The sequence below is a fragment of the Vulpes vulpes genome, chromosome 16 (genome assembly GCF_048418805.1).
Source record: "Vulpes vulpes isolate BD-2025 chromosome 16, VulVul3, whole genome shotgun sequence".
Taxonomy (NCBI): Eukaryota; Metazoa; Chordata; class Mammalia; order Carnivora; family Canidae; genus Vulpes; species Vulpes vulpes.
Genome location: NC_132795.1, coordinates 13,967,212 through 13,991,442, shown reverse-complemented (window position 1 = coordinate 13,991,442; position 24,231 = coordinate 13,967,212). Strand labels below are relative to the sequence as shown.

Genomic DNA, 24,231 nt, shown 5'->3' with positions numbered 1-24,231 from the left:
AGAAATCTTCCATAATCAAATTCTAATTCACTACCATGTAGGTCAAGGCAAGCGACATCACAAATGGAATAATCTTATACGTCAAATTCAGTAATTTACAAAGAATTTTGCATACCTCCTTAATGCTTTATCAACACTTTATCAACAATACATAAGCATAATAATGTAGAACTCCAAAAAAAAAAAAACCCAAATTGTTATGATCAAACAGTAAATAATAGATATATTGTTATTTTCCAAACACATTATTTTGCATACTCTCTAGGAGATAGGATGCTCAGTGGGAAGGCGGGACCTTAATAGTTAGAAAATTTGGGAATAAAATCCTCTGAGGAGGGGTGCTTGAGTGGCTCAGTGGTTGAGCATCTGCCTTTGACTCAGGTCATGATCCTGGGGTCCTGGGATCAAGTCCCACATCAGCCCCTCACAGGGAGCCTGCTTTTCTCTCTGCCTGTGTCCCTGCCTCTCTCTCTGTGTCTCTCATGAATAAATAAAATCTTTAAAAAAAATCCTTGGAGGAAAGTAACTATATCAGTGAGAGCTCTTTTGATTGGAGAATATATACATATATTTGGAGAACATATATGTATATATGTCACATCTTCTAGAGAATAATAAAAAATCCAAACCAAACCACTGCCCCAAACAAAACATTGTTATTTGACATACAGCATGAGTCTGGTCCTGTAGTGGCATTGAGCTAATGTGCTTCAGTATATCAAGAGGAAGATGTCCCCTTCCTCCATTGTTGGTTTTCAATCCTAGACAGACAGAAGAGCGTGAGGCTGTTTGGGGCTGAGAGAACAGGGACATGCAATGATACTCAGTGGGCAGAGCACAGGTCATCTGAAAATCTCATAATGCTGAGGACAGAGACTCATAATGAAAAATTGTGATATATAAATTTAATCCAAGTAAGATACTGAGAGCAATGCCTGCCATAGAGAAAATAATCAGTGGCAATTCGATATTTCTATTATTTCTATTTGTATTGTCGTCATCTTCATCACCATCATCATCCCCATTTCACAAATATGGGAAACATGACATAATGATCTGTTCATGTATCACATGTATGCATCTCTTTCCCATTCCTTTGTTAGACTTTCTAACACGTAAGTTCATTTTTCGTTGTTCTTACATGAATCTCTATGGTGCCTAGTGCAGTTCCCTGAACTAAATAAGCCAGTATATCCCTACCTGATCTAATTCCCCATCAGGACCCTTTTTATGTGGTTGTACTCTAGATTTCTCACACCAATGTTGCTTTTACCCATTTTACGTTTACGTTATGCTGTAAACGCTGGATAGAGTGGTCTTTGCAAGATGAGGTCCAGAGGAGAGGACACTGCTATAACAACCTGGCTTACCTAGTCTCCAATCTGTACTTGTTTGGGATTTGGAAATTGTGGAGGACCAGGAATGCAGAAAAGATATTTTATCACAACCTGACTCCTCTGCTTCCAGAAAAGTCAAGAGCAATGAATTGATGAATAATAAGATCCATGTCCGTCACACATTGCATTTTCAAGAACTTGCATGAATTTGAAGGGGAAGTACCCTTTATAACAATGGAGTTGAGTTTTATTCTTGTTGAATGGGAGACAAAGTCATTAAGTGTGTATTTAAAAAAAAATTGAAAGTAAATTTTAAAATTGATTTTTTAATAGAAACGATTTATCTATCAGAAACTAGATTTCTTTTTCTCAAATACAATAAACTCTTTGTAATATCACTTAACTTCAGTGGTCTATTTGGGTTAGTAAATATTTTCAATGCTGCTTGGTCTTTTTAAAATGTAGTGTACCTTTGAAATTAATGTTATGGATCCTTACCAATATCCACCGATCTATTCATCCAAATCATATGGTATACCTCCAGACGATATCTTTTGTTTCCTTTACAACTGTCATGCATAGTTCAATCCCCAAGCCCTCAAATTATTTGTCTTCAGAAATGCACTGCTGTTTGTAACATTACAAATATTTATGTGTGTACACATGTACGTACGCCTCCTTGTGGGGTCTATGTCCTGGAAGCACTGTGATAAGAGCTCACAGCAGGTGGCAAACAATGATCTTGTGAAATGGGCTTTTGCTACTGAAAGTTTTTTATTTCCTGACAAAATCCCAAAGGCTGGTTGTACCAGTCAGAATGACACTAACGTTCTCCTTTGCAAGGATGGCCCTTCTGATTTAATTCATTTTACTCCCTCCCTTCCCCCAAACACACACCTCCATAGTCCTGCCCTGTTTCCCGCAGATTCTTGAAATTTCTGTCTCAAATAAAAGACAAGGAGAAAGAACGCAGCCAGTAGAGCAGCGCTGAAGTAACCTTTAAAAAGAAGAAAGAAAAATGGATTAGATAAATTTCGGATATTTGTTTTCATAATTCAAAAAACAAAGAGGAAAAATAAAAGAGTAAAGACTAAAACTCAGAAAAGGGCAAAACTCATCCATTCGCATTTCCTCCTGTCCCACTCTCCACTCCCATCAACCTTGAGTATTCTTGGATTTCAAAAACTACTTGAAAGTGACCAAGTGCTCCTCATTCAGTGGAGAGTGGGACAGGAGGAAATGCTGCCCGTTTGTTTCACCTCGAAATCCCACTTCTATTATCTTTGCAGAGTTGCACATTGCGATCGCAGGTAGTATTAACCCTGGCCCGTGGAGGGGGGTCTCCTGGAGCCCAGCACCAGCGCCCCGCTCCCTGAGGACACGCCGGGGGGGGGGGGGGGGGGGGGGGGCGGGGGCAGGACTGACGCTCCGGGGCAGCTCAGCCGACCTCGGCCTGCAGCCACCGCACAGAGACCCTCCTCCCACCTCTGCCTCCGGGGGCGGGGGGCGGGGGGTGTAGAGAGCCCTGCAGGGCACCCGAGGGCCGGCACATCTCCTACCTGGGCGCACACTGGGAGGTCCGCGGGCGCTGAGCCTACGGCGGGACCTGGAGAACGAAGGCTCTAAGGGAAAAGGGGGAAAAAAGAGTGAGACCGGGAAGGGAGGGAGAGGGAGAGGAGGAGAAGAGAAAGAAGCAGAAGGGAAGGAAAGGAAGCGAGGAGGAGGAGGATGGTGCTGCCGTCGCCGCAGCTGCAAAGGCAAGAAGAGAGCCCGCGAAGCAGGGGTGCCCTGGCCCCGCCTCCCCGCGCTCCGGCCCCGCCTCCCCGCGCTCAACGCCCCGCCCCGGCCCCGCCTCCCCGCACCCACCTGGCCCCGCCCAGGCCCCTCCAGGCCCCTCCTCCCGCGTTCAACGCCCCGCCCAGGCCCCGCCCTCGCCCCGCCCCCCGCGCCGCCAGCCTCTGGGATGTGCCCCCAGAGCCTGCCAGGCCCGGCCACACGGGGCTCCAGAGAAGTTCCCCGCCGCTAGCACCACCGCCGCCACCGCCAGGCCAGCGCCCTCGGCACGGAGACACCCGGCGGCCCTCCTTCTCTGACTCCTCGGGGGAGATGGGCGGACCCCGTGAATGCCCTCCTTTCCTTCCTTCCCCGTCGCTTTTCCGTGGAAAGGGCTCAGTGGCCTTGCCGTCGCAAACCTGACAACAGTTGCACCCAGAGAACTCTTGCCAATATAAAAAGTGCAATAGAGAAGTTCGTAGAACTGAAGAAATGAATTGCATTCCCAGTTCTAATCAGCTTCCTTGATTAATCCCACCTACTGTGTGCCAGACGCTGGGGATACGTGAGTAAACGAAACAGACAAAATCACCTGCCCTTTGGGAGCTGCGGTTCTTGCGAGCTGGGCTGCGACTGTGACCCAGGGCCAAGGCGCTCAGCTTCTCTTTCTCTTTCAGTTAGAAGATGATGCCCGTCTCATACCTCACATGCCTGCATACCTCACATATTAAATGTAGGAAGATAATGGCATAATAAAGACACAGAACTTTCTGGACGTTATAAAGAACTCCACAAGCCTCACACATCAGACTTCACGGAGTACGATCTTAACCATTTTTAGAGTTCAAAGTCCAACTTGAAAAAGTAAATAATAAGTAGTGATAGCATCTGGTACTTAGTCTCTGATCAGTTAGAAAACCTAACCGGCAAAAAGTGAAGTTCTTAAGAGTTTATTTTAAAATTTCAAGTTATTAGATTTCTCTCGTGTCCACACACACACAGGGCAATCGCGGAATCCACCTGCAATTAATTGTCTGGCTTTAGCTCCCCTGAATTGAGATATCATGCTCTCTCTGTTTGTGAAAAATGACTCAAGGTGAATGGTGAAAATTTTCCATAAGTAGTATCACAAATTCACAGGGTCACAGAGCTGGATTACGTCATGGAATCTCCCAGGGCGGGGGGTGGGAGGCGGGGATGTTCAAATTTAGAATTTGGCTATATTAAATATAACCCCGGTCATCTATGTTATAGGGGATGGTGTTTATGAAATTTCACAAGAGAGTTAAGACTGCACCCCCCCCCCCAAATTAATTCATAAGCAACTTTCAAACTGTTACAGCTATCCTGGAAAAGGGGTGAATGGACCCAGGGTTTGTCTTCTCTACGTCATCATTGCCAAGAAGCCCTATACAACACAGTCTGAGAACGACTGTCTCACAGGAAGCACGAAATGATGGATATGATGGATGCAGATGTGCAGGGAGAAGTGTTACCTAGCGAGGTGGAAGGAATGTGTATTCATCTGAGAGGTGAGAACAATGTGCATTCACAGAAGATTTGAATACATTGCTTCTAAGGGGTATTTACATAGTGATGGGATTTTAGGTATAACCTTAGATGGGGGAGATATTTTAGGACAGGAGACCTATTTTAGGGGTATTACCTAGGATAATACTGTGAAGGTGACTGCCTACTTTACCATGTAAAATTAGCTCTGACATACCCATTGGAAATCAGTCACATTATATAGTGTTTGTTCTAAGCATTCATTTGGTGTCAGAAAAATATGAGTTTGAATTTTTAGATATTGTGTAACTGAACAATATGCTCAAAGTTATCTTTTCTAAAGTCTATTTATATAATAAAGCATACCTCATGGGATAGAATAAAACTTAATATGACTCCTGAGGAACACTAAATGTTCAAGAAATGCTGGTATTCACTACATGAAAGTTTCTGTGATGCCAGTAAAGAGATAACTTAGGTCATCTTCAACTAAAGAATTAGAAGTTGCAGAACATGCCATTGCAGGTGGAAAAATATGTATGTGTGTCTATGTATAATAAACATGTGTATATATAAATATAATATATATACAATAAATAGATATGACACACATATATACACAGACACATGCTACGTATAGAGGTGGTTATATCTGTTAGTACCTCAAATTTTTGATATGGTCTCATAATTTAAGGGAAATACTCCCAAAAAAGTAGTCAAGAATTTTAAGAAACATTTTGGCAGCAGGTAAAAAATATAGTTAGTTCTGACTGTAGTATATTTCCCATTTATGAAAATGTGTTAGATAAAAAATTCTGAAAAATTCTGATTGTAATTGTTTCATTTTGATGTGATGAAGAGAAGGGGAAAGAAAGTAGTGGCCTTCCCCCACAGAATATTGGTATTATTATTCCTTGGATAAAAGGAAGTAAAATCAAAATTGAATATTTCAAGTTTAAATTATCAAAGATATTTTATTCAAATATGAATAAGGAGATGTGGCTGGCAAATGTTTTGATCCTTCAAACAAGATAATGTAGTTGTGACAGTAGTTCTCTGCTTACAGGGACTCAAGGGAGCTAATAAGGGACAAGGTTTTTTTTTGTTTTTTAGGTTTTTTTTAAGGGACAACTTTCCATTTGTGATATTACCTTGGGGAAATATTTGTACTTCTGATGGACAGATGTGAGTGTGTAGGAGTGGGCCCCCTAACTGGGGAAATGGTGGGCTTCTGTGAAACAAAGTGTACCTATGCAGACAATGCTTTAACAACTAATTGGACCTTCTCTGTGATTCCCTTGAGATATCCACATCATAATGTAAGAACATCATTGATATCTCATCTGTCTCCAGCCATATTTACCCTGAGAGAGGAATATCTGAGCGCAACAGATATCTGTACCTCAGGAGAAACAACTAAGACAAAGGGTGCTTTCACTTCTTCCTTGTCTACAGCACCTCATAGGAATCCATTTCTCCCTTTAAATTTTGTGTTGAGATACTCAAGTCTACTGAACCAAGCAGTGTTCAGAGAGGGTTTGCGAAAGAAGTCCCTGAAACTATTAATGTATTATTTTGTTCATCAAAACCAAATTTTCTAAACCAGGAACTTAAGAGTGCCAGAGGCCCAATTATTGATGCTTAGTAAATGGATTCTAGCCTTCTGTTATGAATCCATAAAGTGGTGTTTATATTATTCTTATCCCTGAGCTTCAATGCGACACCAACTGAAGAGGACATATTAAATAGGAATTGGAAAAAGAGATTGTCATCTTAGTACCTTTTATAACTTATGCAATCTTACACATTTATACCTTGCTATACATTCTTTTAAAAATAATTTGAATTTCTGAAGTGTTGTGATTGAGAACAACTTGTTTTCACTAAAGAATTGAACTTTATTTTTTTTATACTTTTTAAAAAAATTTATTTATTTATGATAGTCACAGAGAACGAGAGAGAGAGAGAGAGAGAGGCAGAGACACAGGCAGAGGGAGAAGCAGGCTCCATGCACCAGGAGCCCGATGTGGGATTCCATCCCGGATCTCCAGGATCGCGCCCTGGGCCAAAGGCAGGCGCCAAACTGCTGTGCCACCCAGGGATCCCCAAGAATTGAACTTTAAAACCTAAAAGTGAAAAGAGAGATTCCAATCCACTGTAGTCTCTCTCAATTATATTAAAAGATTGAATTTAAAAAATAAATGATTGAATTATAGACAATATTTTTTACATTTTATCAAAGATGTAACTATCAATTGTTTGAGCATGGTATTACACTAAGTTAAGTTCTTCCTGAATGGTTTAAGGGTGTAAACTTAGAACAAATAGTAGATAAGCCATAGTTATCCACTGCACAGCATAATGAATATAGGCAACTATATTGTACTACAATTTTGTAATGTGATAAGTATTACTGAAATGACAATCATATTACAATATCTAAATGTATCAAAGGAACGCTGTACACCTGGAATTTACACAATATTATATGTCAAATATATTAAATAAAAAATTCTTCCTAAATGTTAGTGCAAAAAGTACTATAGGTTTTTGAGTAAAATACCAAAAAGTAGGCACCAAAGATGAAAAGAATATTGTTTGAGGTACTCCATTAAAAATTGTCACCCTATTGTTTTGATTTCTACCTCTGCTTTTGAAGAGATATTTTTCATTTATTCTTGCTCTTGAATATAAGTATTCTCTTTCAAGTAAGTAATCTATTTGTTACTCCATTAGCTAGACTGTCTTAAAAGAATCAAAATGTTCTTGCAGCAATCCTTTTGAACTAATGGAAGAAGCAAATATTTCTTATGCTTCCCCTCAAAGAGCCACATATATTTGCTACAATTAGAATAGTAACTAAACATTTTTGAAGTTATTTTGAGAGATGACTTCCAAATGTCATACATTTTATTTGGTTAACTTTATTAAAATTTTAATTAGTGGAAAATCTTTGGTATATGGAATTTTTAGCAATCCATTAGGTCATCCATATTTAAACAAACCAAATCCATTTTCTTTGCACCGAAATTGGTTTCTCTCAACTAATTGCCTGCCAATTTAAGTAATGACATCTCTCATAAATGATGTCAAATCACTTCCTGACAGATAAATCATTATGCTTTTTGTACAAATTCTCTAGACTTGTTGATGGTTTTAAACTCATGTTTTTGCCTAATTAGGTCATTATGTTAGAAAGTCTCTTGAGAAGTTACTTCCTTTTATTTCTGCATTCATTTGGCCACCTAATAAGACATTTACTTTAAATAAATGTATCTTGTATTTTTATCATTCTTATTAATGATAATTTCACAACCCCAAAACTTGGCACAATGTTTACAACCCATGACTATAAAGAAATAGAGTTCTGGCTCAAGATGGTGACATAAGAAGATTCTGAACTCACCACCTCCACAGAACATGCCAAATTACATCTATTAATAGAACAATTCCTCTTGAAGAAGAACTGAGGGCTGACTAAAAGCTACTGAACAACCAAGGAAAGAACAGAAAGAAAACAGCAAGAGATATAGAAACAACCGCCACCAACACTACAAATGGCATGGGAAGGGATAGTACTCAGGGACCAGGAACAGATTCTTCTCTCCTAGGGCACAGAAAAAATGCTATGGTTTAAAAGAACAATTAGTATATAAAAGAGACAACACTGGAATTCTACCAAGTGGTACAGGGGGTGTAGCAAAGCTCTCTAGGTCAGAGGGATTGGAGAATGGTTTACTTTCCCATCCCACCTTGGATGCCTGGACTGGAGAAGGTTCAGACACTATGGTGGGTGGGTCTGGGCTTGCAGGCTTGTGTCTCCACTGAACTCAGGGTAGACAGTCCAGATAAGAGCAGGGTCTAGATGCCATAATTAGTGGATCCCCATGGACAATGGGTCAGATCATCACAGGAAGCTTATGACCTTAACAAATCCAAGATATGCAAGCCCATAACAGCCGTGATCTCACTGGGAAACATGGTTTAAAAGGGCCTAGGAACTGTGGGAACATTCTCTCTCTCACGCCTTAGAAGCCCCAACCAGAGGAGAGTCTGGAACCATAAAGGATGAGGTTGGACTCTATGACTGGATGATCTCAACATTAATAATAGGCTGGTATTGATGCCATAACTGATGGGTCTAGTCGTCACAGGGAGCTTTCCACCTCAGTAAGTCTAAAGTGCTCAAGACCACATACCAGCTTCCCTGCATTGCTGGGGCATAGAAAACAAACTGCAGTTTTGTGTTGTTATTGTTTTAATTTTAACTTTCTGATTAAACTTTAAAAAAATTGTCTTGTTTTGCTTTATTTTTATTTTTTCTTTTTAGTTCTTTTTTTGTTGTCTTCTTCCTTTTATTCTTTGTAAATTTTACCTTTCTTCTTATATTTTATTGCTTTTTTCTTTTATTGTTATCGTTTTCTAATTATTTCTGTAATAATCCACAATTTAAATGAGTAACTAGTATATACAGCCACAGCTTAGCCAGCCTGCAATTGTCACCAAACACACACAATCTGCATAGGGGATACCATACACCAAACCACTCCTTCAAGTTTAGGAGAAGTAACCATTTTGTCTAATCCATAGAAACAAATGCAGGATGTTAAGCAAAATGAGGGATGGAGGAATAAGCTCCAAAAGAAAGAAACTTCAGAAAAAGAGAAAGGGAAAAAAGCCTCAGAAAAAGAATTAAATGAGCAGAGACAAGCAATTATGCCTGAGAAAGAATTTTATTAATGATAATAAAGATACCCACTGAGCTGGGGAAAAGAGTGGAATAATTCAGTGAGACTTTCAATAAAGAGATAGAAAATATTAAAAAGAAACAATTAGAGCTGAAGAATACAATGACAAATAAAAAACAGTAGGGGGAATCAACAGTAGATTAGAGGATGCAGAAGATAGAATCAGCAATGTGGAAGATAGGGTAATGGAAAGCACACAAGCTGAACAGTAAAAGAGAAAATAATGTTTTTAAATGAGGGTAGATTAAGAGACCTCTTGGATAAAATCAAGCAAACAAACATTTGTATTATAAGGGGTCAGGGAAGAAAAGGAAGAAAAGAAGAAGAAGGAGAAGAAGAAGAAGAAGAAGAAGAAGAAGAAGAAGAAGAAGAAGAAGAAAAGAAAAGAAAAGAAAAGAAAAGAAAAGAAAAGAAAAGAAAAAGACGAGGAGGAGGAGGAAGAGGAGGAGGAGGAGGAGAAGAATATATAGAAACTTATTTGAAGAAACGATTAATAAAAACTTTCCTAATCTCAGGAGGAAAATAGAGATTGAAGTCTAAGAGGCACAGAGAGTTCCAACCAAGATGAAACCAAGGGGGTCCACACCATAACACATAATAATCAACATGGCAAAAATTAAAGATAAGGAGAGAATCTTTTTTTTAAAGATTTTATTTATTTATTCATGAAAGACAGAGAGACTGAGACACAGGCAGAGGGAGAAGCAGGCTCCATGCAGGGAGCCTGATGTGGAGCTTGATCCTGGGACTCCAGGATCACGACCTGAGCCAAAGGCAGACGCTTAACCACTGAGCCACCCAGGCATCCCAGGAGAGAATCTTAAAAGTAGGGAGAGAGAAACAAAAAGTTACCTTCAAGGGAAAACATATAAGACTAGTAGCTGATTTTTCAGCAGAAACTTTGCAAGCCAGAAGATAGTGGCATGATATATTCAAAGTGCTAGGAGAAAAAGTTAAAACCAAGAATACTTTAGCCAGCAAGGTTATCATTCAGGTTTGAAGGAGAAATGAAGAGTTTCCCAAACAAACAAAATATGAAGAGTTTATTGCCATGAAACCAGCTTTACAAGAAATATTAAAGGAACTTCATAAATGGAAAAGAAATGACTATAATTAGATAGAAGAAAATCATGAATAAAACATGTAAAATATGACAACATATACATAAAATGTGGGGAAAGAAGTAAAAAGGGAAGAGAAAGGGAAGAAGAAAGAAGATTTCTTTTTTATTTTTCTTTTTTAAATTTAGAATGGTTTTGAACTTCATGACCATCAAATTAATATGAACTGCTGTTTACTTAAGATATTATTTATGAACCTAATGGTAACCACAGACTCAAACCCTATGACAGATACACAAAAAATAATGAGAAAGAAAGCCAAACAATGCAGTATAGATGCCCACGGATCCCAAAGAAAAAGTGCAAGAGAAGAAGAAAGGAATACAGAAGAGCTACAAAACAACCAGAAAACAAATCTTTAAAATGGCAACAAGTACATACTTATAAATATAATTACTTGTAAATGGCCTAAATGTTCTAATCAAAAGATATAGTACTGAAATGAATAAAAAGTCAAGACTCCCTTATATGCTGCCTACAAGAGACTCACCTTAGACCTAAAAAGGCATAGAGAGTGAAAATGCAGGGATGGGATTCACCATGTAAATGAAGTGTGTGTGTGTGTGTGTGTGTGTGTGTGTGTGTTTATGTAAGCCAGGATAGCAATACCTATATCAGACAAAATAGGCTTTAAAACAACAAGAGACAAAGCAGCCATTATGAGAAGGATCAGTCCAATCAGAGTAGATATATAATTGTGAATATCTACCTACCTAACACTGGAGACCTAAATACATAAAATAAATATTAATGGACATAAAGAGAGAAATTGGTAGTAATACAGTAATAGTAGAGGACTTTAATATTCCACTTACATGAATGGATAGATCATCAGACAGAAAATCAATAAACAATGCCTTTGAAAGACGTATTGGAACAGATGGACATAAAAAACATATACAGAACATTCCATTCAAAACAAACAGAATATGCATTCTTTTCAAGTACACTTGGAACATTCTCCAGAATAGGTACCTATTAGGCTATAAAACAAACTTCAATACATTTAAGGAGATTGAAATCATACCATGCATTTTTTCCCAACCACAAAAGTAGGAAAGTAGAAATATATCACAAGGAAAAAAAATGGAAAAAACACAAACACATGCAGACTGGACAACATGATACTAAAAAAAACAGTACGTCAATGAAGCAATTAAAGAAGAAAAATTTTAAAAATACATAGAAATGAAAATGAAAACACAACAGTCCAAAATCTCTGGGATACAGCAAAAGCAGTTTAAGAAGGAAGTATATAGCAATGTAGATCTACCTCAATAAACAAGAAAGAACTCAAATGAATAATCTTTTTTTAAAAATTTATTTATGATAGTCACAGAGAGAGAGAGAAGAGACAGAGACACAGGCAGAGGAAGAAGCAGGCTCCATGCACCAGGAGCCAGACGTGGGATTCAATCCCGGGTCTACCAGGGTCGCGCCCTGGGCCAAAGGCAGGTGCCAAACTGCTGCGCCACCGAGGGATCCCTCAAATTAATAATCTAACTTTACAGCTAAAGGAACAAGAAAAAGAACATACAAAGCCCAAGGTGAGTAGACGAAGAAATAATAAAGTTGAGAGCAGAAATAAGTGATGTAAAGACTAAAAACGCTATCAAAAAAGTCAATGAAATCAAGATCTGTTTCTTTGAAAAGATAAATAAAATGCACAAATTCTTAGACTCCTCAAGGAAAAAAAAAAAGAAAGAAAAAAGACCCAAACAAAATCAGAAAAGAGAGAGGAGAAATAACAACTGAAACCAAAGAAACACAAAGGATTATAAGAGAATGCTATGACAAATTATATGCCAACAAACTGGACAACCTAAAAGAAATGGATGAATTCTGAGAAACATACAGTCTTCTAAAACTGAACCAGGAAGAAATAGGAAATCTGAACAGGCAGATTACAAGTAAGGAAATTGAATTGGTAATTAAAAAAACTACCAAAAAGTACAAGTCCAGGACCAGATGGATTCACAGGTGAAATCTACCAGGTATTTAAAGAAGAGTCAATGCCTATTCTCCTCAAAAAATAGAAAAGAAAGGAAAGCTTTCAAATACATTAGATGAGGCCAGCATTACCCTGATACCAAAATCAGACAGACACAACAATAAAGAAAGCTACTGGCCAATATCCCTGAAGAACATAATGTAAAACCCTCAAAAATATTAGTAAACCTCATACAACAATACATTATAAAATCATTCACCACAATCATGTGAGATTTATTCCTGGGATGCAAGGATGGTTCAGTATTCACAAATCAAAGGCATAAACCGTATCAACAAAACAAAGGTTTAAAAAATCATATGACCACTTCAGTAAATGCAGAAAAAGCATTTGGGCAAGATTCAACATCCATTCATGATAAAAACTCTCAACAAAGTAGCCTTAGGTGGAACATACCTCAACTTAGTAGAGAACATTTATGAAAAAGCCACAACTCACACCATCCTCAAAGGTGAGAAACCAAGTGCTTTCCCTTTAAGAAGCAAGAGAAGAAGGTCCACTCACACCAGTTTTATTCAATCTTGTACTGGAAATCATAGCCACAGCAATCAGACAAGAAAAAGATATAAGAGGTATGCATATTGGTAAAGAAGAAGTTAAAATCTCACTATTTTTAGTTGACGTGTTATTATACATAGAAAAACCCTAAGGCCTCCACAAAAAAAACTACTAGAAGTAAAAACAAATCAGCAAAGTGACAGAAAATTAATACCCAGAAACAAGGAGCATTTCTATCCACCATAACAAAGTCTCAGAAAGGGAAATTTTAAACAGCACCATTCACAATTGCACCAAAAGGAATAGAATACCTACAAATAAACTTAATCAAAGAGATGAAAGACCTATACTCTGAAAACTATAAAACATTGATGAAAGAAATTGAAGATGAGACAAACAAATGGAAAGATATTCCATGTTCACAGATTGGAAGAATCAATATTGTAAAAAATGTCCATATTATCCAAAGCAATCTACCAATTCACTGCAGGCCCTATCAAAATACCAACATTTTTCACAAAACTAGAACAAATAAGACTTAAATTTGAATGGAATTACAGAAGACTGCAAATAGCCAAAGCAATCCTGAGAAGGAACAATGCTGGATGTGTCACAACCCCAGATTTCAAGATGTACTACAATGCTATAGTAGTCAAAACAGTATGGTACTGGCACAAAAATAGACACATAAACCAATGGAACAGAATAGAGAACCTAGAAGTAAACCCACATTTATATGATCAATTAATCTATGACAAAGGAAACAAGAATATACAGTGGGGAAAAGACAACCTTTTCAATAAATGGTGCTGGGAAAGCTGGACAGGTACATGTAAAAGAATGAAACTGTACTACTTTCTAACACCATACAAAAAAATAAATTCTAAATAGATTAAAGACCTAAATATGATACCTGAAATCATAAAAATTCTAGAAGAAAATACAGGTGGTAGTTTGTCTTACATCAACCATAGCAACATTGTTCTAGATATGTCTTCTAAGACAAGGGTATAAAAAAACAAAAATAAACTATTGGGATGACACCAAAATAACAACAACAAAGTTTGCACAGGGAAGTAAGCCATCAATAAGACAAAAAGACAATCTACTGAAAAGGATAAAATATGTACAGGTGATACATCAGGGAAGGGGTTAATATCCAAAATATATTAAGAACTTTCAGAACTCAACACCAAAAAAACCACAACGAATCCAATTATAAAATGGACTGAAGACCTGAGCAGACATTTTTCCAAAGAAAACATATAGATGGCCAACAGGCACATGAAAAGATACTAACATCACTAATCATTAGGGAAATGCAAATAAAAGCCATAATGAGAAATCACTTCACACCTATTCACGTCGCTAAAATCAAGAAGACTGGAAACCGTAAGTGTTCATGAAGATGTGAGAAAAAGGAACCTCATGCACTGTTAGGGGAAAAGTAAGTTGGTACAGTCACTGTGGAAAAACAGTGGAGAGTTTCCTCAAAAAATCAAAAATAGATATACCATATGATCCAATAATTCCACACTTGGGTATTTACCTAGGGGAAATGAAAGCACTAACTAAAGCACTAAAGCACTAAACATAGGGATACATATATATATATATATATATATATATATATATATATATATTATGTTTATTGCTGCATTATTTATAATAACTAAGACATGGAAGTAACTTGAGTGCCCATTGATAGATGAATGGATGAGGAAACTGTGATATATATCCTCAATGGAATATTACACAGCGATAAAAAGGATGAGATCATACCGTTTGAGACAACATGGATGGACCTAGAGGGTATTATGGTAAGTGAAATAAGTCAGACAAATACCATATGACTCCACTCATAAAAATCTAAAAAAATAAACAATTCAGTGCAATGTTCAGAGGTCATTGTTTTGAGGAGCATGGTTGTAAAGCTTCAATGACTAAGCATATTAAAAAAAGAATCAGATCTATTACTACAGAGAACAAGCTAATGGCCAGAGGGGAGGGAGATGGGGGAAGGCTGGGTGGTTGGGCAAAATGGGTGAAGGTGAGAGGGAGATATAGGCCTCTAGCTGTGGAATGAGTAAGTCAGAGGAATAAATAAATACAAGGAATACAGTCAATTATATTGTAATAGTGATGTAATGGGACAGATGGTGGCTGGGTGGTTGGGCAAAATGGGTGAAGGTGAGAGGGAGATATAGGCCTCTAGCTGTGGAATGAGTAAGTCAGAAGAATAAATAAATACAAGGAATACAGTCAATTATATTGTAATAGTGATGTAATGGGACAGATGGTGGCTGTACTTGTCAACATACATAGTATATAAACTTGTCAAATCACTAAGTTGTACACCTGAAACTAATATATCATTGTGTGTCAACTATACTCAAATTAAAAAAGTAAAAAAAATAAACATGTTTACTATGTGCCTAATAATATTCTCCTCTGGTAAGCACTATATATTATTTATATATTTTAACCTCATAATCTTTTTTCACTGAGAAAAGCCTCTAAAATGGGATGCTATTAATACATATAAGTAAATGCATGCAGTGTGTGTGTGTGTTGTAAATTCTGAGTGTTTGACTATTCCTTTACTGCTCCTACAAAACAATGGCAAATATCAGCATACATACATTTAGATATGTATATTTTTAAAAGAGTCACCTTAGAAAGCTATATGACATGATTTTGTGACTTGCCTTTAGAATCAGCTCATGAGTCACACAGAAAAGTTCTTTTGTTATTTTTTTGTCCATGCCTTCCTGTTTATCCAAATCTGTATTTTCCAGTGCAATGAGCTACTTTATTCCCCACTCTTGGTTTGAAAAATGTTGTCTTTACAAGAATCAGATCCACCTTCAAATGAACACATTTTATATCACTTAAATTACTTATGAGGGGAAGTGTGTTTAGAAATGTGTGTAAAGTTATGAGGTTTTTGTTTTGTTTTTAGTAGAAAGAAAGGGTAGCACAGTGGTTAAGAATATGGGCAGAGAAGTCAGGCAGGCCAGAATCCTCAATGTTGTTATGCCATTTTTGGCAAGTAACTAATTCCTCTGAGATTCAATTTCATCTGTAAAATGAAGGTATTGCCAACACCTGAAGTTGGCCATCAGGATGCAATAGCATTGAATATGGTTCCATAGGAAGAATCCCATAAATGACAGATTGGTCCTTCTCATATATGTGTGTGATAGCAAAGGACATTAACACAGGTATGGTCCTTGTGTCTTCCTTTTTCCTCCGGGAAAAAGTCATGCTTCACTAGATCAGCTATTTATATCAGGAGCAGAAGGGAAAGTCAGTGAAGAAAGACAAGGAAGACAAGGTATGAGGACTGAGGGGTTTAGTGGCATATGGATATTGTTAGAGCAGCAAATCTTAAGATTGGTGGGATAATGGAAAAGAGAAGAAAAGTCAGGGAGGCTTTAGGATACTCTATGTGGGTTTAGGTATGACCTTCATAGAATTCAAGGGATCAATGTTAAGATGTTTAATAATCTTATAATTAGGTATTGTGGTGTTTTTAAGAAATCAAAGCAGGTTAGGTGCACTCTGTAATAAACACAATTTTAGTTTTTTTTTTTTCTATTAGTGATGATATATATGTTAGTGAAGGTCCACCTATATTCCTTCCTGAATTCCTTTTTTTTACAATGTAGTTAGTTGGTATGTTTTCCTCTACCTGGAGCATTAGAACTTTCCTAAAGTATTTTTATTATATACCATATAATTTACTAAAAACATGATGTACAAATTTGACCATATTTTCAAGGCTTACCTGATTATAGGTGCTGGAAACAAACCTAAATTATTGACTTCACAAAAATCACTGAAGATAAAGACTATGCATTATATCAGTCACCTGTTTTACTCAATGTTTTTCACACACTGAATACGATTATAAACTTTCATAGCAGTTGACCCATTTGGATACAATCTGTGTCTGTCATATTAAAGGCCTTTTCATGACTTGAATCTTTGCATGTTCGTTAGTTTTTACTCCAAGGGAGATAACCTGACTTTTCCCTCCTGCCCCTGCTGTGTGTGTGTGTGTGTGTGTGTGTGTGTGTGTTTCTGTGTCCTTAGGTATAAATCTAGGTTATTTCATAAATCACAACATATTGGCTCCAAACATCAGAAAAACCATAAGGGTCCCGAATTAAATATAATGTTGATTTAAGAGAGCAATGTGTTGACCTCACACTATTTTGTACAATCCCTAAGGAGTTACAAAAGCAAATAAGTTGTCTTATAAGCAACAATGGAATCATATTTATTCAAATATTTCAATGTACCAAGAAGAAATTATTCACAAATGCTGTGCTGGTTTCAAAGTTGTTTTCTTTGCAATACTGTTTGACATTTCATAGCACTCAAAACAAACAGCAAAAGTATGCTGAGATGAATCCTTTCTTCATTGTACTATCTTTTGAGAGCAAGCAGTGTCGTATTTTAGCTGCAGAGAATTCTGGCATCTGTCACATAGAGCAACAGAAAAAATAGAGAAGTAAAGAAAAGAGAAAGAAAAACAGAAAAAAAGAGTGTCAGGTCTCAGAAATTTGTTAAGTGCCATCATATACATTGTCTGCTTAAAATTCAAAACATCATATGAGATGGTTATTACTTACATTTTAAAGGAAAAAATAGTCTTAATTAAAGTGGTTTGTTCAAGTTCACATATCCGATAAAAAGCAGAGCTGGTGCTTGTCTAATTTTAAAGTCCTTGCAATCTACACTACATTATAGAGTCTGAAGATAATGTATGTCATTATAGGTATTGATTGAAATCTTAGCTAGATTTGGCTGCATGTTTATTTTACTTTAATAAAAATATACTGAAATCTACAAATTTCATGAAAAGTTATCTAATGAAATTTTCAAATTTCGTAACATCTGGGTAAAAATAACAGACTGAGTATGCTTCTAGAAGTGTGTGTGTGTATATAATACATATATTTCAAAATATGTATAAATATATATATAAAATAAATAATATATATTTAAATATATATTTATATAATATATATATATATACATATACATATATGGAAAAGGAAAAGGGCTATCAGTGGGAGATCAGAAATTTGGGCGATACCTGAAAGTTAAAAAGTAAAATGATTTGGATTAAGTGAAGATATTGAACACAAAACAAAAGTATCACTTTAAAAGAAGGAACAACCCTGTGCAATATCCAGGTTCCAATGTTCCTTAAAATTGGAGAGGGAGAAAGCACTATAAGCACTTATTATAAATGTTGACTCATGAGCCACATACATCAGTGCTAAGCAGTCAGTATCATATATATTTGCCAGTAGCTGAGAACTGAGTGTTAATACGTTAGTGGAAGAAACAGGCTCAGGTTCCAGGTGGCTGGTAAAACCTCAAAATGAACAGAGACCTCCCTGAAGGAAAACAACTGTTATTGGTAAATTGTGCCTAACAACATGCCTTCTAGTCTTCTTTCCATCAACCACCAATCATTAGAGCCTGGCCTTAGTAAACTGAAACAGGATCCATAGCCTGGCAAATTAAAAATTCCAAAGACTAAAATGGACATAAAGAACCATTGGATATTTGAGGAAAACCAATAACCAGCAAAAGCAATAAACTGAACAAACTAAATAAGAATGTAGAGAAAGATGTCAAAAAGGTATAATTTATATCCTTATACAGATACTTTAGGACATGTGTCTATTAAGAAGAACAGGATGTCATAAAAATCTAAACTTACACATCAACTTACGCATCATATATATTTAAATATTTGCAAAGGGGGTTATATAGTAAAGTGTACACTCCTCGAGTATGAATACAAGAGTTGAAAGAAGCAATAGAATGAAGAATTCTGCAAGGATATGGTGCAAGGTATAAAGGGAAAAATAGGAGCCTTTGAGGTAAAATGAAAAAGTTGCAACATGCATGTGATAAGAGGTGCAAGATAGAGAATAAAGGGGAGTGTAGAAGAAACTTTGTCAGGCAGGGGGACACTGGCCCTCAAGTTGAAAAGAATTACTTAGGGCTTAGAAAGATATATTTTAAAAACTAACAATATAGTGAAATTTTGGAAAATCAAGGATAAACAGAAAGTTGTAAGTCCTTCTAAATGCAGAAGAAAATGAGAAAAAAAAAGTCTGACACAGGCTGACTTAGAATTCTATTGACATCAAGTTTCTTATCACCAGCTTTGGATCTAGGTAGTGAAGCAATGCCTTTAGAATCCTGAGGAAATGTGATTTGCTCTAATCATTGTACACAGTCGAACTAGAATTTTAGTGAGGGAAAACATTCTCACACATTTTTGGATTCAGAACATTTATCAACAGTGGTTATATATTGTTTGTGGAGCAAATATAGGGACTGATTTGCTTGTGATGGTAAAAAGTATGTATATTCAAGTTTATTAAAATTTAATGTTGAAGGTTTGTAGGAAGACAGTAAGAGTGGTAGTTTTTCAGTCTCCTTGAATTTTCTCACAAAATAGTGGACAAGACCAGTTAGATAACAAAACAAAAACCTCACAGACAAGACTTGAATGACAAGTTAGCTCTGTAAATGCAAAAGCACAAGTGTGTGGGATACTCTATGGACAGTTACAGACCTCCATGGTGTTAATGCCTGCACAGGAAAAAGCAGAAGAAAAGCAATAGAGAGCCCCATGAACTGGAAAACAGTAGAATGTAAAAAATTAGTCAATAAATACCCACTGAAAAGCATACCACGCCAACAGGAAAACAGCAGTTGAAACCCAAAGACTTCTGTCCTCTCTGATATTAGGTGCAGCAAGGAGCTTGCATTTCCTGTAAAGGAATTGGAGTAGTGAAGGTCTTATGAATCCTCAAAACTGATCATCCAGTCTTCCATTCATCAGGTGGAGAAACTGCTGGGAGTGAAAGAAAAATTTCACATGACAGAGACAACAGAGACCAAGGAAAGAGGATGTCCAGGTAAAGAGGACGGTGAGCAACTGTCACTATACAAGTCACAAAATTTGAAATGATCTCTTTGAAATTCCTCTTCTAAATATCAACCTTAACTACCTTCTCAGCTCAAGACAAATTTTACATGAAAAACAGACAATATCAAATATCATACAACATATTTATTTTAAAAAGAGAGTAAGGAAGTCTAAGAAAATGTGCCAGACAGGAAACCATGCCATAAAAATCAGCCACAAACCAAAACTCTAATCTACTAGTTTGATATAAAATAAGAAATATAAGAAAATGACCCAATACATAAAAGGACAGTATATATCAGATTTAGAAAACTCAGATGAGAGGACAAAGCTTAATAAACAATTAGAAATAGAAGGAAAATGTTTCAGAGATTCAAAAATAAACTTGAGGAAATAAATTGAGCAGATAATATCAAGAGAACTTGAAGATATGAAAGATAAGTAGCTTAACTTTTTTTTTTTAATGGAGAGATAAAAGACATCAAGGGAAAATAGCAATGTTTGGATAGTAGGAGTCCTTAGAGAAGAAAATCAAAGCAAAGGAACAGAACAAGTACTCAAAACTGTCATTAAGAAACCCTTGCTGGAGGGGTGCCTGGGTGGCTCAGTCAGTTAAGTGTCTGTTTCGCCTCAGGTCGTGATCCCAAGGTCCTTGGGATGGAGCCCCACATAGGGCTCTCTGCTCAGCTGGGAGCCTGCCTCTCCCTCTCCCTCTACCTGCTATTCCCCCTGCTTGTGTTGTCTCCCTGTCACATAAATAAATAAAATCTTTAAAAAAAAACTCTTGCTGGAATAACTATGAATAATTCATAGTTATGAAGTTCTGAACATTTAAGTTTGCAAATAAAACAAATAAAATCCCTACCATACTTATCTTGTAGATCTTTAATCAACAGTTTTCCTGTAGCTAAAGAGAATGAGAAGAGACTGTCTTATTTATAAAAACCTTCTATTTCAATTTAGTGGGAATGAATTTCTAGTCTATTTTACTCAGACAAAATTACCTTATTACACCAAACTCAATGATACTAAAATCTACAACTCTCTGGGGTACCATAGTCATTTGGCCTTGCTAAATCTAAAGACTTTAACCTGGAAAGGGAAGATGACAGCAGACAGGAGTAATATGCATATAGGTGAGCACCAAGCTCTTGTGGAATCTTAGAAATGATTCCGAATGTCGATGTAATGGCAGGTGGAAATATACTTTGATGAAGAAATTGTTGCTGCACTTCAAAGTTCTGTGTTACTTCTCCCATCTACTTTTATTGGTAAGGCTCATCTGAGAGCTACGATCTGATGTTTGCTCATCGAGTCCATGTGGACTTGAGGCTCAGGGCTGTTGGTGAAGTGAGGAGTCATCAGAGCAAGCCAAGGAAAAGCACAGCAACACATCACTGGCTTTAGCAAATTAGCTTCCCAGTTGTTCATTCGGAAAATGACCCTTATGGAAGCAGAAATATATGCTGCTGAAAATTAATCCAAATGCTGAGTTCAATCAAGTCAAATCCTCATGGATTTAAAAACAAACAAAAGCCATTTTGTTGTTCCATGGCATTGGGCCTGAGTAAACAACACTAGTTAGCAAAGTAGTTCAGCACTGGCAGTTGTCCTCCATTCTGAAACATTTGTATAAGAAAGCTGAAGCACTGCAAGACTTTAATGCAAATAGAATATTAAGTATATACAATTTTTTTTGCAAGGAAAATAATCTCTTTTGAGCTTTAGCTTCAAATGGGTATTTTCAAAAACAGTACTGAGAAAATGACTGAATCCATTAATATATAATTTTTTCTAAATTAAATAGCCTCTCCTGTGCTAAGTTAATACATAAACTATAAAATATCAAATGATACTGCATTTGGTAGGCAAGTGAAGAGACTTTTTTGTGGAATGCACACCTTCCTTTGAAAAATGATGACTCGCATTTAACATCTCAAAACTGGAAAAACCATGGGTCTTTGTTGTCAGAAGACATTTGCTTTAAATGTTGGGTTCGTCAATGACCAAAATGTGGAAAATAATGCCCGTTTCTCAAGGTAGTCTTGTTAATTAAAATAGGTAATGTTGATCACCTTCAAAGTAGTGAGCATAAAAAAATAATCCAGAATCAGAGTCATTAGAGTAATCCTAACTCTCCACTATTTCATTGGAATAGTTGATTTTTCTGGATATTATCTGTATAAAGCTTACTTCTTATTTGTTTTGAGTTCTTTCAAATTAGAAAAAAAGTAACTATTTTCATGTCAGGTTATAGCTCAGAAAATTCACTGACTGCCCACTCGCTTAGGCTTCTGCTCGCCATTTCACAAAAATTAATCTCAGACTCACCATCAGTGACTTCTTTAAGCATCCTCTTTTTCTCGGAATTTGTCCTCTTTGGTGTCTATAATACTGCTTTCTCCATGTCCTTTGCCAAGCTTTCTGACTATTCCTTTTTAGGTTTCTTTCCAGGATCTTTTATATTTCCCTTCTCATTAAAATGTTGATGTCCTCAGGGTTATGATAAGTAACATCATTTTTTCTGTCTCATCTTACACACTGTTTAGGAACATTTTGCACTTTCATGATTTCAGCTACCTTCTATATAGTGATGACTCTGTAATCATACTTTCCAGCTCAAATTATAGAATTAATGTCCTATTGAACATAATTCCCTGGGGCTTTGTAAGTGTCCTAAGCTCACCACATACTAAACAAGGAGCTCATCTCCCCTGCCTAGTCCTCCAGTGCTCTTAAGAATGCTGTTTTCTACAAAATTCTAGTTGCTTCACAAGCAACTTATCACAATCATCATCAGAAAGAATCCAGAAACATTTTTGCTTTGGTATATCACCAACTACAAAGACAGTGGTCATCTGGAAGTAAAGTAGGAACTGTTTTTCCTACTCCACACCAGAAGGACAGCCACTCCCTGCCTTCCTTGGAGGCACTAGCTATCCAACCAGTCCTCAGCTTCCACCTCCCACTGGCTCTGCTTACAATGCCAAATTAGCCAATTTGCAAATTCTTACATTGTTTATAATTACATATGTAATGCATTTGTGACTCCACTTCCCCCTAGTGAAAGTGTATGTTCTTAGTTATGATGGGTATTCAGATACAGATCTGGTATATGTACTTGCAGATATTTAACACACAATCTAGCTGCATTTATAATGTATTTGTTTACATTTATAACTGAATACTATTTCCAGCTACAACTTGCCGCCTAATATTTGGAGGAACTTGTGAACTATATGACTGGTGTCATAATGAATCACATTTGGTACATCATAAGTTAGCATGAATACAAGCAAATTCATCTTTTCATTCATGCAATGGTCCACTATCTCCTAAAACAGCTTTCTGTCCTTGTGTCCCCAATCCACTTGCTCTCACCTTACTGTTTTGGAGCTATTGCCTAATAATTGCCTAATTGTTTATGATCCATGATAATTAGAATCTCTTAATATTTAAGGACTCATCAGCTTCCCTGGGAGCTTCCTTCTTGTATATGGGTTTATATATACATTTTCTTTGTCAAAGTCTTTATTTTACCTCCTAAAGTTTTAAATGTACTTGTCTTCATGAACAGTGTTTCTCTGTCCAATAAATTTATTTTCCAACTCATTTGGGGAAGAAGGTGTGGCAGAAAAAGCTGATTGCCTGCTTAATATTTGTATATGAAAAAAATGAAGACATTGATAGAGTAGTATCCATTAGGTTATAACGCACATTGAGTTTGATAAAGGCTGCCAACTTGGCTTTCTAACAAATAATTGTGTGGAATGTGTACATGGGTTTTCAGGCTCAAATAGAATGGGGACCTAAAAAAAAACATATGAATATGAGGTCAAAATCTGTATTTATCACAAATTATATATTTAGCAATGAGTCATTTGTTTTTCCTCCTGAGATTCCTGTGAGTGGAACTAGAAAATGTCAGAAGGTATATCACTTCAAAAATTCTGTGATCGGTCATATTGTTAACACATATATTTTTATTCTGAATTTTAAAAGTAATAGTATGAGCAGTTTATTTTTATTTTTTTTTTAGTATGAGCAGTTTAAAAAATCTTTAAAGTATTATTTTTCTAGAATAGGAATTTGTTAAAACAAATAGTTTCTTTTTTAAAATACTAGGGAAGCCCTACATTTCTGTGTACTTATATCGTGTGCAACAAAAACGGTTTATTGACAACGTACATGAATACACAGACTTCTTTTAGTTTCCACCCAGAACTGTGTTTATTCTCAACTCACACTTAAAATAAGTAACAATGTG

General features: G+C 36.6%; 1 long non-coding RNA gene across 1 annotated transcript; it reads right to left on the bottom strand.

Moving 5' to 3' along the window:
• Positions 1–314: 314 nt before the first annotated feature.
• On the bottom strand, positions 315–3,072 carry LOC140595839 (uncharacterized). The gene is made up of 3 exons (XR_011997743.1): positions 2,897–3,072; positions 2,235–2,334; positions 315–761 (listed from the first exon to the last, which is right to left on the bottom strand). It is a non-coding gene; the product is annotated as an uncharacterized lncRNA (long non-coding RNA).
• Between the last annotated feature and the right edge of the window lie 21,159 nt (positions 3,073–24,231).